Raw genomic sequence first — 14,988 nt, 5'->3', positions numbered from 1 at the left:
ATTAGGGTACATCACTGGGGAGGAAAGGAAACTTGATACCTCACATTGGAAAAAATTCTATGCTAAGAAATTAAGTAATGGTGATGTCCTAGTTGTGTAATTCTATGCTACTTCACATTGGAAAATTTTTTTTGTGGGCTAATACTGCAAAGGAGATTTGGGATGGAGTGACTGAAACCTACTCTCAGAAACAGAATGTAGCCAGAGCTTATGAGCTAAGAAATCAGGTGATTAGTATAAAACAAGGAGACAAACCTCCTGCTATGTATTTCTCCATGCTGAAAACCCTTTGGCAGAAGATAGATTACTTAGAAACCATGATGTGAGAAAGTGTCAATGATGCAACAACCTATCAGAAACTGGTAGAGAAAAATAGGGTTTTTGAGTTCTTGGCAGGGCTGAACCCTAAATTCGACATTGCTAGACAGCATATCCTCTTTACGGAGAGTGTGACACTCTCTCAAGCCTATGCCTTTGTTTCTGGAGAGGAAATAAGGAGGAATGTCATATTGAGACATCCTGGGATTGACCAGTCGGCTATGGTTAGTACAGCCAAACCGAAGCCGAATGGAGACAGGGGGAGCAGTGAGACTAGAAGGGAGGATAAGGACTTGGTGTGTGATTACTGTAAGAAGCCTAAGCATACCAAAGATACTTGTTGGAAGCTCCATCCACATCTTATGCCTGCTCGAATCAAGAACAATAAGGGAAATGCAAATGTGGCCACTACAGGAGACTCTTCAGCCCCTCTTTCCCAAATTGATTGGGAATCCATTGCAGTAGCAGCAATGAGAACAGAATTGGAAAGGTTTGGACAACTTATGAGTAAGAAAGATACAATTAGTTCTATCCTTTCAGATGGACAAAAGAGTGTTGGAGCCAACTACACCATTTTTTTGGCACATACTGGTAGTTCATATGCAACTGCAAATCTTGCATCCACTTCAGGTAAGGAGGGACCTCCCTGGATTATAGACTCAGGAGCATCTGAGCACATGACTAATGTCCCTACCCTCTTCAGTTCTTATCAGTTGTGCTCTGGTAGAGACAGAGTCTCTACAGTAGATGGTTCCCACATTCCCATTGCTGGGAAGGGAACAGTTAGAGTGACCAATGACATTACTTTATCCTCTGTCTTACATGTCCCTAGACTTCATACTAACCTACTTTTTGTTAGTTCTTTGACAAAAAATTTGAATTGTTCAATGACTTTCCTTCCTAGTAATTGTGTTTTGCAGGATCTGGAGTCAAAGAAGATGATTGGGAGTGGTCATAAGGTGAATGGATTCTACTTTCTGGATGAGATTCCAAGACATCAGAGTCACCATGTTAGTAGCAGCAGCAGTAGTGGATCAGAGTCAGTGAGTCAGATTATGCTCTAGCATAATCAATTGGGGCATCTTTCTTTTGGTTTTTAAAAATTTTTGTTTCCAAAGTTATTTGAGTCTGTCCAATTATCTACCTTGGAGTGTAAGATTTGTCAGTTGGGAAAATATTGTAGACATTCCTTTAAACCAAGTAATAAAAGAAGTGCATTTGCTTTTGGTGTTGTTCACACTAATGTATGGAGACCATATCATATTCCTTCCATGGGTGGCTACCGTTATTTTCTCCTGTTTGTGGATGATTATACACGGTATTCTTGGATATATTTGATGAGATCCCATGATGAGGTTCCTAAATTTGTAACATAGTTTCATCAGATAGTTCCCACACAATTTGGAGTAAGAACTAAGGCCTTCAGATCAGATAATGCCAGAGAGTATTTTGAGAAGGACTTGACCATGTATTTTTTGGAGCATAGTATAATTCATCAGAGCAGTTGTGCATATACACCGCAACAGAATGGAGTAGCAGAGAGAAAAAATAGACACATTGTGGAAGTGGCAAGAAGTCTTATGGTATGTGCTTCAATTCCTGTCCATTCTGGGGAGATGCAGTTCTTACAGCAGTGCACTTGATTAACTGTGTTCCTTCATGAACTTTGGGGTTTAAGGTGCCATTCAGCCTTTTTTTTCCAGATGCAGAGATGTTTCACATACCTCTGAGGGTTTTTTGTTGTGTTTTCTTTGTTCACATTCTTGGCCCCCATCGCAAGAAATTGGATCCTAAGGCCAAGAAATGTATTTTCCTTGGGTATGCTCAGAACCAAAAGGGGTATTGTTGTTATGACCCTGTGTCGAGGAGTAGATTTATCACTATGGATGTTACCTGTTTTGAATCCACCTTCTTCTTTTCTTCTTCTTCTTCTTTCTTTCTTCTCTCTTCAAGAAAACACTCTTTTCTTTTATATCTTTTTAATCCAGCAGATTTCTACTTACTTTATTACATTCTTTTTAAATATATTAACAACACTGCACAGTTAACAATCAAGAGAGAGAGAGAGACCATCATCAAAAGAAGTATAAGGGCAGTCAGAGTCTACTTTACATCCATATTCCAACAACCATTGGCCAGTTTGGATGTTATGGTATAGCCCTCTATAAGATGGGACAATCTCCTTAGATTGCCCTTCAACACAGAAAAACAACCAATCACAAAAGTAGGATCCACTTGCACTTAGATTCTTCAAACCCCAGTTATCAGGAAAATTAGACCCTGGAAGAGCTAATATAGATCTTGCAAATAAAGTCTAAATCTTCCAATCTCTGAAAATATTTCCCATGCTCAAGGGTGATAAGATGATGAGATGAATGAGTAGGAATACTAAAAGGAAAAGTATTAAAGAAAATGAAAAAAAATAAAAGAAAAGAAAATCCACTAGAAAGAGTGCATTAAGCTAGGGCAGTTCCAAAATGAACAAGATAAACAAGAGAAGCCCATAAGATATTTTAGTGAAATGCACCAAAAACTCATGCCCCCACCAGTGATGCTGAGGTTTTTTGTATCAATAAAATAAATTATTGTGCAAAAGATAAAGGGGAGTACAGAGCACCCAAAATCCCAAACGCCAGGATAAGGATGGGCCACCTTGAAGAGACAAACAACATAAGAAAGGGCATCCCAGCACACGAGGTTCCCGCCAATGTGGGGTTTGGGAAAGGACAGATGTACACAACCTTACCCCTGCACATGCACAGAGGCTGTTTCCAAGATTTGAACCATGGTCACCCAGGTCGCAATGGAGCAACCCAACCATTGCGCCAAGGCCCACCCTCACAAACAACACAAGAAAACCTAAAAAAATTAAATTAAAATAAACTATCCACAAATATTAGATCTCTGGTTCAGCTGCACTCCTCTAAACTACTCCCATAGGCCACTGGAGCTGGACTATAGCCAGCTCCCAAGTTTATAAAAAGGGAGAGCTTCCCTCACAAATAGATTACAGAAGGATGTATCAGTAAGTGTGATCTGTACAATATATCCACAAAAATTTAAGCATCACAAAAAATGATGCTATCCCATTGACATCTAAACATGCTGTTGTGAACTCCTTCAAAAAGCTTCAACAAGTTCCACGATATTCTTTCATGAACTGAGAATCCATCTGACCTCCAAGAAAACGAAAGTACAGACAAATTGGGTGGAGTAACCCACTGGCCACTGCTTCTTAAACAATGTCAGAAAGTGGATCCAAGTTTGGGGACTTGCACCCAGAGGTGGCATTAAGTGATTTCAAATATTTGTGGCAAAAGTATAATGATGTGTGATTAAGTGATTTCCCATTTGCCTTGTACATATGGGCAATATCCAAGTCTTTCCACCTTTGTTCCCACACATGGCAAATAGTTTTCAAATGCATCACTTCTTAATAAAAGCATGAATTTTTCAATGGAAGGAATCTGTATCAGACAGCTTAAAGGCAGGAATCTGAGTGGTTAGAGATATTACCACTGACAACTTTAAAGAAAGAGGAACAAGGGAGTTGTTGTTTGGAATCATAACCATTGGTTTGATGGCAATACAAAAACAGATAAAATAGACAGAAATAAAAAACCACGAGAAGCACAAGGACCTTGCATGGTTAGGCAGGGTAATTATATTCATGCCTCTACAAACAAGGATCATAAAATAAAATCACTAAAGCAAAAGAATACAAGGGTGTTATCCCAAAGCCAAAAAAGTCAAAGAACAACTCTATTCCCAAGAACATTTTTTCTTGAAAGAAACATTCTTTATAATGATAAATACTCTTCTGATACCCTTAGATGATTCTTCGTTTGATGAAAAGATCACTACACCACAAACACTATGAACCAAAATTCATCATATGGAACCATATGGAACACCAATACCCAGATTGGTGGACTCAAAGTCTCTCACTTTGAAACCTTTTTATTTTTTATCAGCAACAACAGTTGTGAGATCTTATTAGAGGCACCAAGCAGACCCCTTCATACAGCTAAAAGCTAACACACAAAAGCAACAAAGCTTTAGCCAATTAAACAAACAAGTTTACAAATTCAACCCCAGCCAGGATTCCCCCTAATAAGTTCTTTTCTGGTTACCCCTGATCTCACTAGAGCATCAATGAAACTGCTTATGATCCAGATGTTCATCTTAACTTTCCTTCAAGTGCCTCAAGGACCAAGGACCATCTTCCCTTGATGAAAACCATCCTAATATAACTTGAAAGTCCCCTTCAACTATCAGACCTGTCCAGCCTTGGAAAAGGGCTAGTATGAGGCCTTGAAGGAAAGTTAGAAGTTCTAATCTCAACAAAGACCCTTTGCTCAGCTGCTGAGTAATTTTGTATTACAGAATCTGAGTGATGTATAAATACACCTCGAAGTCCTGACAGGCCAGGATTCTTGAAACAGCATCTTCAAAGCTCAACTACAGTTTTCCCAGTTCAGGTGATATTAAATCTAACCTCACCTGCTGTCTCTTGGGCACATAATAAGCTACCAAGGGTCATCCCCTCGTGATAGAATCCACAGAGGTCTCTCTCCATTCTTCCTTTATTAATACCCAATGTGCCATCCTCTTGTTCCTTATTATTGAATATCCTAGTGTTTCCCTGACACCAAATACTCTAAAAATAGAAAGCTCTGGTACAATGCCACATAAATTTTCCTCTCTTGGTGTCAAGAGGAATCAATCAGTTTGGAATAAAACAGTAGCACATAGTATATTAATATGTTTACAGAAGTACAAGGACTAAATTCCTTGTCTCACAAGAAAAACGCAAAAATTGGATAGTTTAGTTATGAATTTTTTATATGACCCAGAAATTTGACATGCAGTTCACAGACTTACAGCAGCGTTCACACACTCGAACATCAACCAAAGAGACTAGTATTCATTCAGCAGAAAACATTAACAGTTGGTCGGTTCTTCGAGAGACCGCTGGCTCTCCCAAACACTCACAATATTCTTTACTCAAAGAAAAACATACCACCCCCTATCCCCCAAAGCCCCTTCTTATACTCTTATGATAGCATAACTGACTCCCTCTATAAATGCCCAGCTGGCCTAGTTATAAATGCCCAAAAACTCTTCTTTTTTCATAACTGACATAGCTATAAATGCCCCAAGACTCTCCTTATTCCCTCCAGCTATAAATGCCCTCATGTGATTAATTGTTCAATTATTTTCCTCCCTTAGCTGATTGTTGACCTTTCCTCTTCCTGGCATACATAAGGTTAATTGGGGCTTATCATTACCCGCCGCCCAAAGTCTAACCTTGTCCTCAAGGTTAAAATGAGGAAACTGGTCTCGAAGTAAGTCAAAAGGCTCCCAAGAATACCACACCAATGCATCGCCCTCTAAACAAACAACTGCAGCTCGCAGACGCTCCACCGAAAACAAGCCATTAATCTCAAAATAGCACTCCACGTGAAAAAGCCAACCGTCTGGATTTTCCCCATCAAAGATAGGTAACTCCAACTTCCGAGGAAGTGAATCAGAAGTATGTTCCGGGAATGATATTGAAGAAGACGTCAGGAAAGCTGCACTCTTCCCTTTGTCAGCCGCACGACTCAATGCGACTAAAGGAGGAGCAATGTCAGTTGTAGACAAAGGAGCTGAATAGGCCTGTTGCTGAAGCAACAGATCAAAACGTCTCACCAGATCTTGAACGCTTCCTTCCAGAGATTGTACCGAGCTTTCCAGAGACGAGATCTTCAAAAGTCCAGCTGCTACCTTATCTGGATCGAGTCGCTGAAACTCATTGCGTAAGCCATCCATCTCCAAACGAAATCCAGAATGCAGAGAAGACAGGCGTTCTTCGATCCACCTGCGATGCCACTTCCTTAGCTGTCACCATGGCCGAGGAAAGACGTGCTCTGATACCACTGATATGACCCAGAAATTTGACACACAGTTCACAAACTTACAGCAGCGTTCACACACTCGAACATCAACAAAAGAGACTAGTATTCATTCAGCAAAAAACATTAACAGTTGGTCGGTTCTTCGAGAGACCGCCGGCTCTCCCAAACACTCACAATATTCTTTACTCAAAGAAAAACATACCACCCCCTATCCCCCAAAGCCCCTTCTTATACTCTTCTGATAGCATAACTGACTCCCTCTATAAATGCCCAGCTGGCCTAGTTATAAATGCCCAAAAACTCTTCTTTTTTCATAACTGACATAGCTATAAATGCCCCAAGACTCTCCCTATTCCCTCCAGCTATAAATGCCCTCATGTGATTAATTGTTCAATTATTTCCCCTCAGCTGATTGTTGACCTTTCCTCTTCCTGGCATACGTAAGGTTAATTGGGGCCTATCAATTTTCTGGTGAAAGCTCTTCATTTAGTTGTAATATTGTTTCCATTTTCTTTTAATGAAAATTTATCTTTACTATCAAGAAAGGAAAAAAAGTCTCTCTTAGGAAAACTCCAAAGAAGTATTGGTTTCAGTAAAAATCACTAATTGCAGATTTAGTTGAATTCCTTGTGAAGGGAAAGAGGAGGAAGATGAAGATTTCAGCAGTAGAGAAGAAAAGAAGAGGAGAAAAGAGTAGAAAGTCAACCAGGATTCTTAGATTAACCCTAGCCGCCAACCCCTCATTATAATTTATACTTAACTTAAAGGATGAGATATTACAAGGATGCCCTTAGTAGGGTGGCTACTAATGTAGCTGAACAGTCACAACTTAAAAACATAAACTAATGGGCCTAAAGCCCAACAACTTCCTAACTAAATAACTTAAAATAAGAATAAAAACAACTAGAACCAACTCAACAGTTTCTAACTAGGAAACTACTTAGTAAAAAAATATCTGAATGTGCATGACTTTGAAGTCAAGCCACATATCCCAACAGGAATTTCCCTTTGGATCAGAACCTCAAACAAAGAATCAACAGGGCTGCAACTCAGGTGGGCTTGGGTTGAGCATTTTTTAAATTTTGAGTGCCCCCCCCCCCCCCACACGTACCCAACTTGCACCCCTAAGAATCAATTCAACCAAGATCAATGAATACCCTTGAGTAATTCAATGAGGGCAATAAAATCAAGACTGTATGGTCCCTCAAGCATTTCTTGAACCTTGAATTCCATGGTAAACAGGACTAAGAGAATTTTTTTCTTTCTTTTTTATTTTCGATAGGTAGACTGGGGGAAGGATTCAATGGAAAAGATAAACCTTTGAGTTGAGAGAGGGACAAGAATGAGGAAACATGTAGTATGGTGGGGTATCACCCCCACCACATGTCTTTCCAAAATCTATCCAATCTCCCAAGTACCACGTGACATCATACTTTGAAAGAAAAAAAAAAAAAGTAGAGAGAATAGCTGACATGGATTCCCACATGCATGCCAAGATGACTCCAATTACTAGGTCCACCATCCCAACCATCACTCTCAAGCCATACTTGCTGCTAAAGACACATGCAACAAGTTGTTATTCTCTCTACATAATCTTTGTAGCCATTTCCTTAGGTGAGAGGAATTTATATCTCACATCCTTCTTATGCATAAGCCCTCATTCTCTTGATTTCTATAGATGATCCCCCAATTGTGGAGGTAATATCTCTTTTGTATTCACAGGTTTCCTCCCTTATGACTTATTCAACTCTTGATGACCTTTACTTGCTGCCTTATAAACCAAGAAAAAGTAATTGGGAGATTATAAAAGGTGGATTTGATTAGTGTGATTCTTCCACCATGTAATCTGAAGAGCTATACTTGAAGTAGCAAGGAAGAGAAGAGAACCACAGAACTGAAGAGAATGTCGAACTGTACTAGCCAGTCGACCAGTCCTTTATTTATAGATGAATATAGTACAAGGTACAAGAAATTACTGGGATGCCCCTGATTAGTGATGGGACACCCAGATGACTTAAATCATTAAACAGGATTAGGCCCATTAACACAAGCCCAGTTACAAGATAAGTTAAACATAAGAATGGGCTAATAAGAACTCTTATCAGCCGAACATCACTCTAACATTCTAACACTCCCCCTCAAGCTAAGCATGGATATCAATCATGTTTAGCTTGCCAAGTATGTCCCTGAACTTCGTTGATGCCAGCCCTTTAGTTAATACATCTGCAATCTGCATCTCTGATGGAGTATAAGGCACACAGAGTTCTCCTGAAATAATTCTCTCTCTGACAAAGTGTCGATCAATTTCAATATGTTTTGTCCTGTCATGCTGCACAGGATTGTTGGCAATGTTGATAGCAGCTTTATTATCACAATACAACTTGAGAGGACCCTCGGTCTTGATACCAAGCTCATTAAGGAGAGTCTTAAGCCATAAGAGTTCAGCAACCCCGTGTGCCATAGCCCGATATTCTGCTTCTGCACTTGATCTAGCCACAACATTCTGCTTCTTACTGCGCTATGTGACTAGGTTTCCTCCCAAGAATGTACAGTAACCTGAGGTTGATTTTCTGTCTCCAACAGATCCAGCCCAATCAGCATCAGTGTAGGCTTCAATTTCAAGTCTGCTGTTTTTTCTGAATAGAATTCCTTTCCCTGGGCAAGTCTTCAAGTATCTGAGGATTCTTTCCACTGCTCTCATATGAGAGGTCTTTGGTGAGTGCATGAATTGACTGACAACATTCACTGCATAGGCAATGTCTGGCCGAGTAAGGGATAAGTATATCAGTTTTCCTACCAACTTTTGGTACCTTTCCTTATCACAATATTCCTCACCCATTGATTCTTGTAATCCATGGCTTGGTTCTATTGGAGTGTCTGCTGGCCTGCACCCCATCATGTCTGTTTCCTCTAGGAGATCTAGCACATACTTTCTTTGACATATGTAGATTCCTTCTCTTGATCTAGCAACTTCAATTCCAAGAAAGTATCTCAGATTTCCCAGGTCTTTGATCTCAAATTCTGAAGCTAAGAACTCCTTTAGCCTCTTCATCTCTTTCACATCATTTCCAGTAATCACCATATCATCCACATACACAATGAGTGCTGTAAGTTTGTCATCCTGTCTCCTTGTAAACAATGTATGATCTGCACCGCTCTGAGTGTACCCTACTTTCTTCATGGCCAAACAAAGTCTCTCAAACCATGCTCGGGGAGATTGCTTCAAACCATATAATGCTTTCCTTAGTTTACATACCTTCTTTCCAACATCATATCCAGGTGGGGGTTCCATGAATACCTCTTCATGAAGATCACCATTTAGGAAGGCATTCTTCACATTCAGCTGATGAAGTTCCCAAGAGAATTTTGCTGCTAGTGACAGTAGAACCCTGATTGTGTTGAGCTTTGCTACTGGGGCAAACGTTTCCTTGTAGTCAATTTCTTCCTTTTGTGTAAATCCCTTTGCCACAAGTCTGGCCTTGTACCTCTCAATTGATCCATCTTCCTTGTGCTTTAAAATGAATACCCACTTGCACCCAACAGTGCCTTTCCCCTCTGGCAGGTCCACCAATTCCCATGTCCTTGCTTTCATTAAGGCTTTCATCTCCTCATTCATGGCTTCTTTCCACCTTGGATCAGATGCCGCCTCTGAATACCTGGAAGGGACACATACAGAGGAAAGAGCAGACACAAAGGAATGATAGGCAGGGGATAAGTGTGAGTAAGAAACATAATCGGCTATGGGATGCCGAGTGGTACAAGAACGAACAGGCTTACGGAGAGCAATAGGAAGATCCAAATCTGAATTGAGTGAGTCAGACTTACCTTGGATTGCAGAGACAGATTGATCTGAGTTCAACTGGTTGCAATCATGAGGTTGAGGGGCCTTCTTCCTTCTACTGTATGTAAGTATCTCTTTCTCTTGTTTACTGGAACCTTCAGAAGCATCAGCCGAATCTGGAGAAGTAACTGGCACAGTGGAAGTCTCACTAGGTTGACCCGGAATGTTACAGCTAGTAGTAGTGGAAGGTGATGAAATGGGAACAAAAAAGAAGGGAGAATGAGAATCCTCTTCCAACCCACTACTCTCCCCCTGAAGAGGATTCTGTGAAGACTGGAAATAGGGTTGAGACTCAAAAAAGACTACATCCCTGGTGACATATTTTTTCTTGGAGATAGGATCATAACACTTATACCCCTTCTGCGTAGGAGAGTACCCCAAAAATATTCCCTTTGTAGCCTTAGGATCCAGTTTGGTCTTCTTTGGATCCTTCACATGGACGAAGCATGTACAACCAAGAACCCGCGGGGGAAGAGGAAATTCTGGAAGAGTGGGACACAAAATAGAGAAAGGGGTCTTCATACCCAGTACCTTAGATGGCATCCGATTTATCAGGTATGATGCAGTGAGAACAGCTTGAGACCAATATTGCTTGGGCACATTGTGCTGGAAAAGAAGGGCTCGAGCTGTCTCCAATAGATGCCTGTTCTTGCGCTCAGCAACCCCATTTTGATGAGGGGTGTAAGCACATGATGATTGGTGTAACATGCCTGCATCTTCCATGAATGAGTTCAGGGATCTTTCAAAGTATTCAGCTGCATTGTCTGAACGGAATTGCTTGATCTTTTTATCAAATTGTGTTTCAACCATCTTGCAAAACATCATAGTTATCCGGGGAACTTCTTCACGTCCTTTCAACAGATAAATCCAAGTGCACCGAGAATAATGGTCAATAAAACTGATAAAGTGACGAAAGCCATCAATGGAAACAATGGGTGAAGGACCCCAAACATCGGAATGAACCAAATCAAAAGGGGCTTGAATTTCATTACTAGAAATTGGATACATTGATCTACATTGTTTTCACATTTGACACACATCACAAATTAAACTCTGACTCGGAATGCCCTTACATAATTCGGGAAACAACATTGCTAAGGAAGAAAAGGACAAATGACCTAGCCTAGCATGCCACAAGTGCAGCTTAGCTATTGACTCCACACTTTCCGGACTAGTAGTAGAAGCTTGCAAGGCTGAGCTGACATCTTCATCAAAATAGTAGAGGCCCCCATATTCATGACCACTCCCAATCGTTCTCCTCGTCAATCTGTCCTGGAAGACACAATGAGAAGGAAAGAAAGTTATACTGCAGTTCAAGTTTTTCATAAGCTTTGAAACAGACAACAGATTTGAGGTAAGACTAGGAACATGTAGGACTGATTTAAGAGAGAGATCCTTGCTTAGGTCAACCACCCCCTTTCCAGAGATGGTGGAGAGGGACCCGTCAGCTACTCTCATCTTATCCTGGCCAAACAACAAATGATATGTAGAGAATAAGGAGGACATATGTGTCATATGGTCAATGGCTCCGGAATCAATCACCCAAGATGTAGAATTAATGGAACTAGATGCACTAAATGAAGAGGTTGTACCTGATTTGGCAAGAGAGGTGGAAGCTAAAGAATTGTTCTTCAGACGGGCTAATGCCCGGCTGAGAACCTCTACCTCACTAGCTGTGAAGCCCGAAGTACTTGGTCCAGAGGAGTCGGCAGCCTGCCTTGCGGTGGAAGATAACACTGTCTGAATACTCTGTGAGTTGTCACTACTGTTGTTGGTGGCAAGATTCCCACTTGTTGTGTAGCCCTTATGTTGCCTTTTGTCCTTTCTCAGAGCAGCTGGCTTCAGATGAAGGTACAAGACCCAACATTTCTCCTTTGGGTGTTTCTCACCACCACAATGTGTACACTTGAGGGACTTCTTGTTTGAAAATCTATTCCCCTTAGTGGAGACTAAGGCTGAATGTTCTCCAGGTAGTTCTGTTGACTGTGTCTGGGAGTCAACTTGCATCTCCTTTCTCCTTACTTCTTCACTCCTCACCAGGTAGTAGACATGGTGAAGCTCAGGTAATTCATCTCTCCCTAGAATCTGTGACCTTATACCTTCATATACAGGGTCAAGACCCACCAGAAACTTGAAGGCTCTGCCCTCCTCAATCTGCTTATCATGCCTCCCCTTATCATTAGCATTTTCCCAATCCAAAATCAAATGGTGGTCAAGCTCTTCCCAGAGGCCTTCCAGTGTTGCAAAGTAGGTTGCCACGGACATGTCTCCTTGCCTTAGGGCTGCAATGTCTTGGTTCAGCCTGTAGATTCTAGCATTGTTCTTTTTCTGGCCATATGTCTTAGATACTTTCTCCCAAATTTTTGCAGTTGTGGGGAAGTGATGAACAGTTCTGGCCACCCTAGGAGTCATAAAGGCCAGCAACCAAGACATGACTGTGGCATTTTCCTTGCGCCACACGGTGTATTCAGGACTGCCAATTTCTGGTTGTTTCTTGTCTCCATCCAAATAGCCTGTGAGCTCACGAGAGGTAATGAACAGCATTGCTGAGACAGACCACTCTCTGAAGTTATACTCATCTAGCAGCACACTTGTAATCTGCAAGCTGTGCAGATTAGGGTTTTCCAGGTTTGAGGACCTTGTAACAGGTCTGTTATCTCTAGAGGAAACTTCACCGGATAGTGAGGACATCCTGACTTCAGTCCAAGAGTTGTTCACAGTGCTATAGGTGGTTCTGTTTAGGACTGGCCGAAGTGGTCATAGTGTTCACAGTGCTGGTAGAAGTGTTCACAGTTCGGGTACTGGGCAGTGCTGTTTAGGACTGGCCAAAGTAGCAAGTAAGGGGCTGTAACTGAACCAGTTCACAGTGCTAGTAACTGAAGTTACTTCAGTTAGGGCTTGTTCTGCGACCTGAAGTAACTGTGCAGTGCAGCAACTGAAGTTCACAAAGTAGGATTGATAACCGACCTGAAGAAAATCTGTAACTGAAGTTACCACAGTTCTGCCCAAGTCTTGCTGGGGCACGAAGCTGCAACTGTAGAGAAGGCTAAGTCTTTACCACTTGTCCTGCGCAAGTCTTGCTAGAGCACGAAGCTGCAACTGTAGAGGAAGCTCTCCCCCTTTCGGCTAGTGCTAGGACTGCTGAAATCAGTCCTCAACTAGGTCTGTCCTATACAGACCTCTCTTAGTAGCCCAATAGCTACTATTTGCTGGAGATAATCTAGTAGGACATCTACTTCTGGGTCTTACTTCCCTTAAGTCCTACAACCAAGGGAAACCCTAGGTTCGAACTTGCTTTACTCTCTTACACTCCTAGGTCTTCACTGCAGCAACCCAGAAAAGGAAGAGAGAAGATGAAAAGACAGCAAGAGAAGAGAGTGCGCCTGCTGAAACCAGGAAGGAGCTAATGCTCTGATACCATGTAATCTGAAGAGCTATACTTGAAGTAGCAAGGAAGAGAAGAGAACCACAGAACTGAAGAGAATGTCGAACTGTACTAGCCAGTCGACCAGTCCTTTATTTATAGATGAATATAGTACAAGGTACAAGAAATTACTGGGATGCCCCTGATTAGTGATGGGACACCAGATGACTTAAATCATTAAACAGGATTAGGCCCATTAACACAAGCCCAGTTACAAGATAAGTTAAACATAAGAATGGGCTAATAAGAACTCTTATCAGCCGAACATCACTCTAACATTCTAACACACCAAAATTGACGTTTGCACAAAGCCATTCTTCAGAAAATATTTTTTATCACTACATTGCAGAACTTTATTTACCTGGGGCTACCTCCAAGAAGAAGACCAAGATGCTTAAGTGCCACTATGAAATCTCATGTTCCATTGATGCACCAAACTTCTCAAAGCTCTTTCTTTTTTATGCAGTGCTATTTATGTGGTTATGCCAAAGTTCACATTTAGGCTTAACAAGAAACTAAGGTTCTCAGAGAACAATTAGAAGGCTAAACAATAGAATTATAAAAAGCAAAAAGGTAATTTTTGGCTTTAATATCCTCCTTGGCATTACCTTATCTTTTTCCTCTTATGATACTTCTTACCATCCTTTTTATAGAAAAAAGGATGGGAAAGACAGAGCATTAATTGTGAAGTGGTAAGGAAAAGCTTCAAGAGTTTCATTTTCATAAAATATTTGGCCCCAGACAGATCTAGTGGCAAATTTAACCCAAATATAGTCACAGTTAATCAAGTAATTTTGTGCTGATATTCCCTCATTGATTCACCATTGCAACTGAATCAAAAAGTGACAAGTATCATCCAAACCAGCCACATGGAGCTCTCACTTCCATCACTTCATGCTGTGTTTGCTAGATTTATCAAAACCGGATTTGGTTCATCAAAAATTTTTTATCACCATAACTGACAATTTAGAGATCCTCGTTGCAATAATATTCTCACTTCCAAGCTATACATCAATCTCCCTATAAGCCAAACGCTCCCTTAGTTGACAGTATATGTATCTTTCTTCGAACCAGGGGTCAAAAGTAACCTTTCAGATACAATTGTTTAGCATCATCCCTGTCCACCACTACCGTGACCTATTCGTGCCACAGATTCACATAAGTTGATCATAGACACCAGTCTGAGTCATCTGATAGGGGGAATCAGCATATATCCACCAACTAATGACTCATTCATGCAGCAACCATGAGAGTACCTATCATATCAACGTCACAACAAGCCTTAATATCTCTCATCACCATCCAACATGACTACATGTTCTTTGCATTCTTTCTCCATCTTACACACTTTATACATCTTATGCACTGAAATTAATTGCAGAGGAGGTCCCAATCTGATAGTTCCATATTGCTTCCATAGTTTGTCAAAACATCCTCTCTTTTAAACGATCTATTAAAAACAGATTAGTTTTTAATGGAAATTGCTCGGAAAACCTTTGGAGGTT

The 14,988-nt window shown here is 40.9% G+C and overlaps 1 protein-coding gene across 3 annotated transcripts in view; it reads right to left on the bottom strand.

Moving 5' to 3' along the window:
* Positions 1–14,988, bottom strand: part of LOC104598288 (hyperosmolality-gated Ca2+ permeable channel 2.3-like) — a 93,462-nt gene that overhangs the window by 77,766 nt on the left and 708 nt on the right. The gene's annotated exons all lie outside the window — the stretch shown is intronic.

The sequence above is a fragment of the Nelumbo nucifera genome, chromosome 3 (genome assembly GCF_055504915.1).
Source record: "Nelumbo nucifera cultivar China Antique chromosome 3, China Antique-T2T, whole genome shotgun sequence".
Classification (NCBI taxonomy): domain Eukaryota; kingdom Viridiplantae; phylum Streptophyta; class Magnoliopsida; order Proteales; family Nelumbonaceae; genus Nelumbo; species Nelumbo nucifera.
This window is presented reverse-complemented; position numbering and strand designations above follow the sequence as displayed.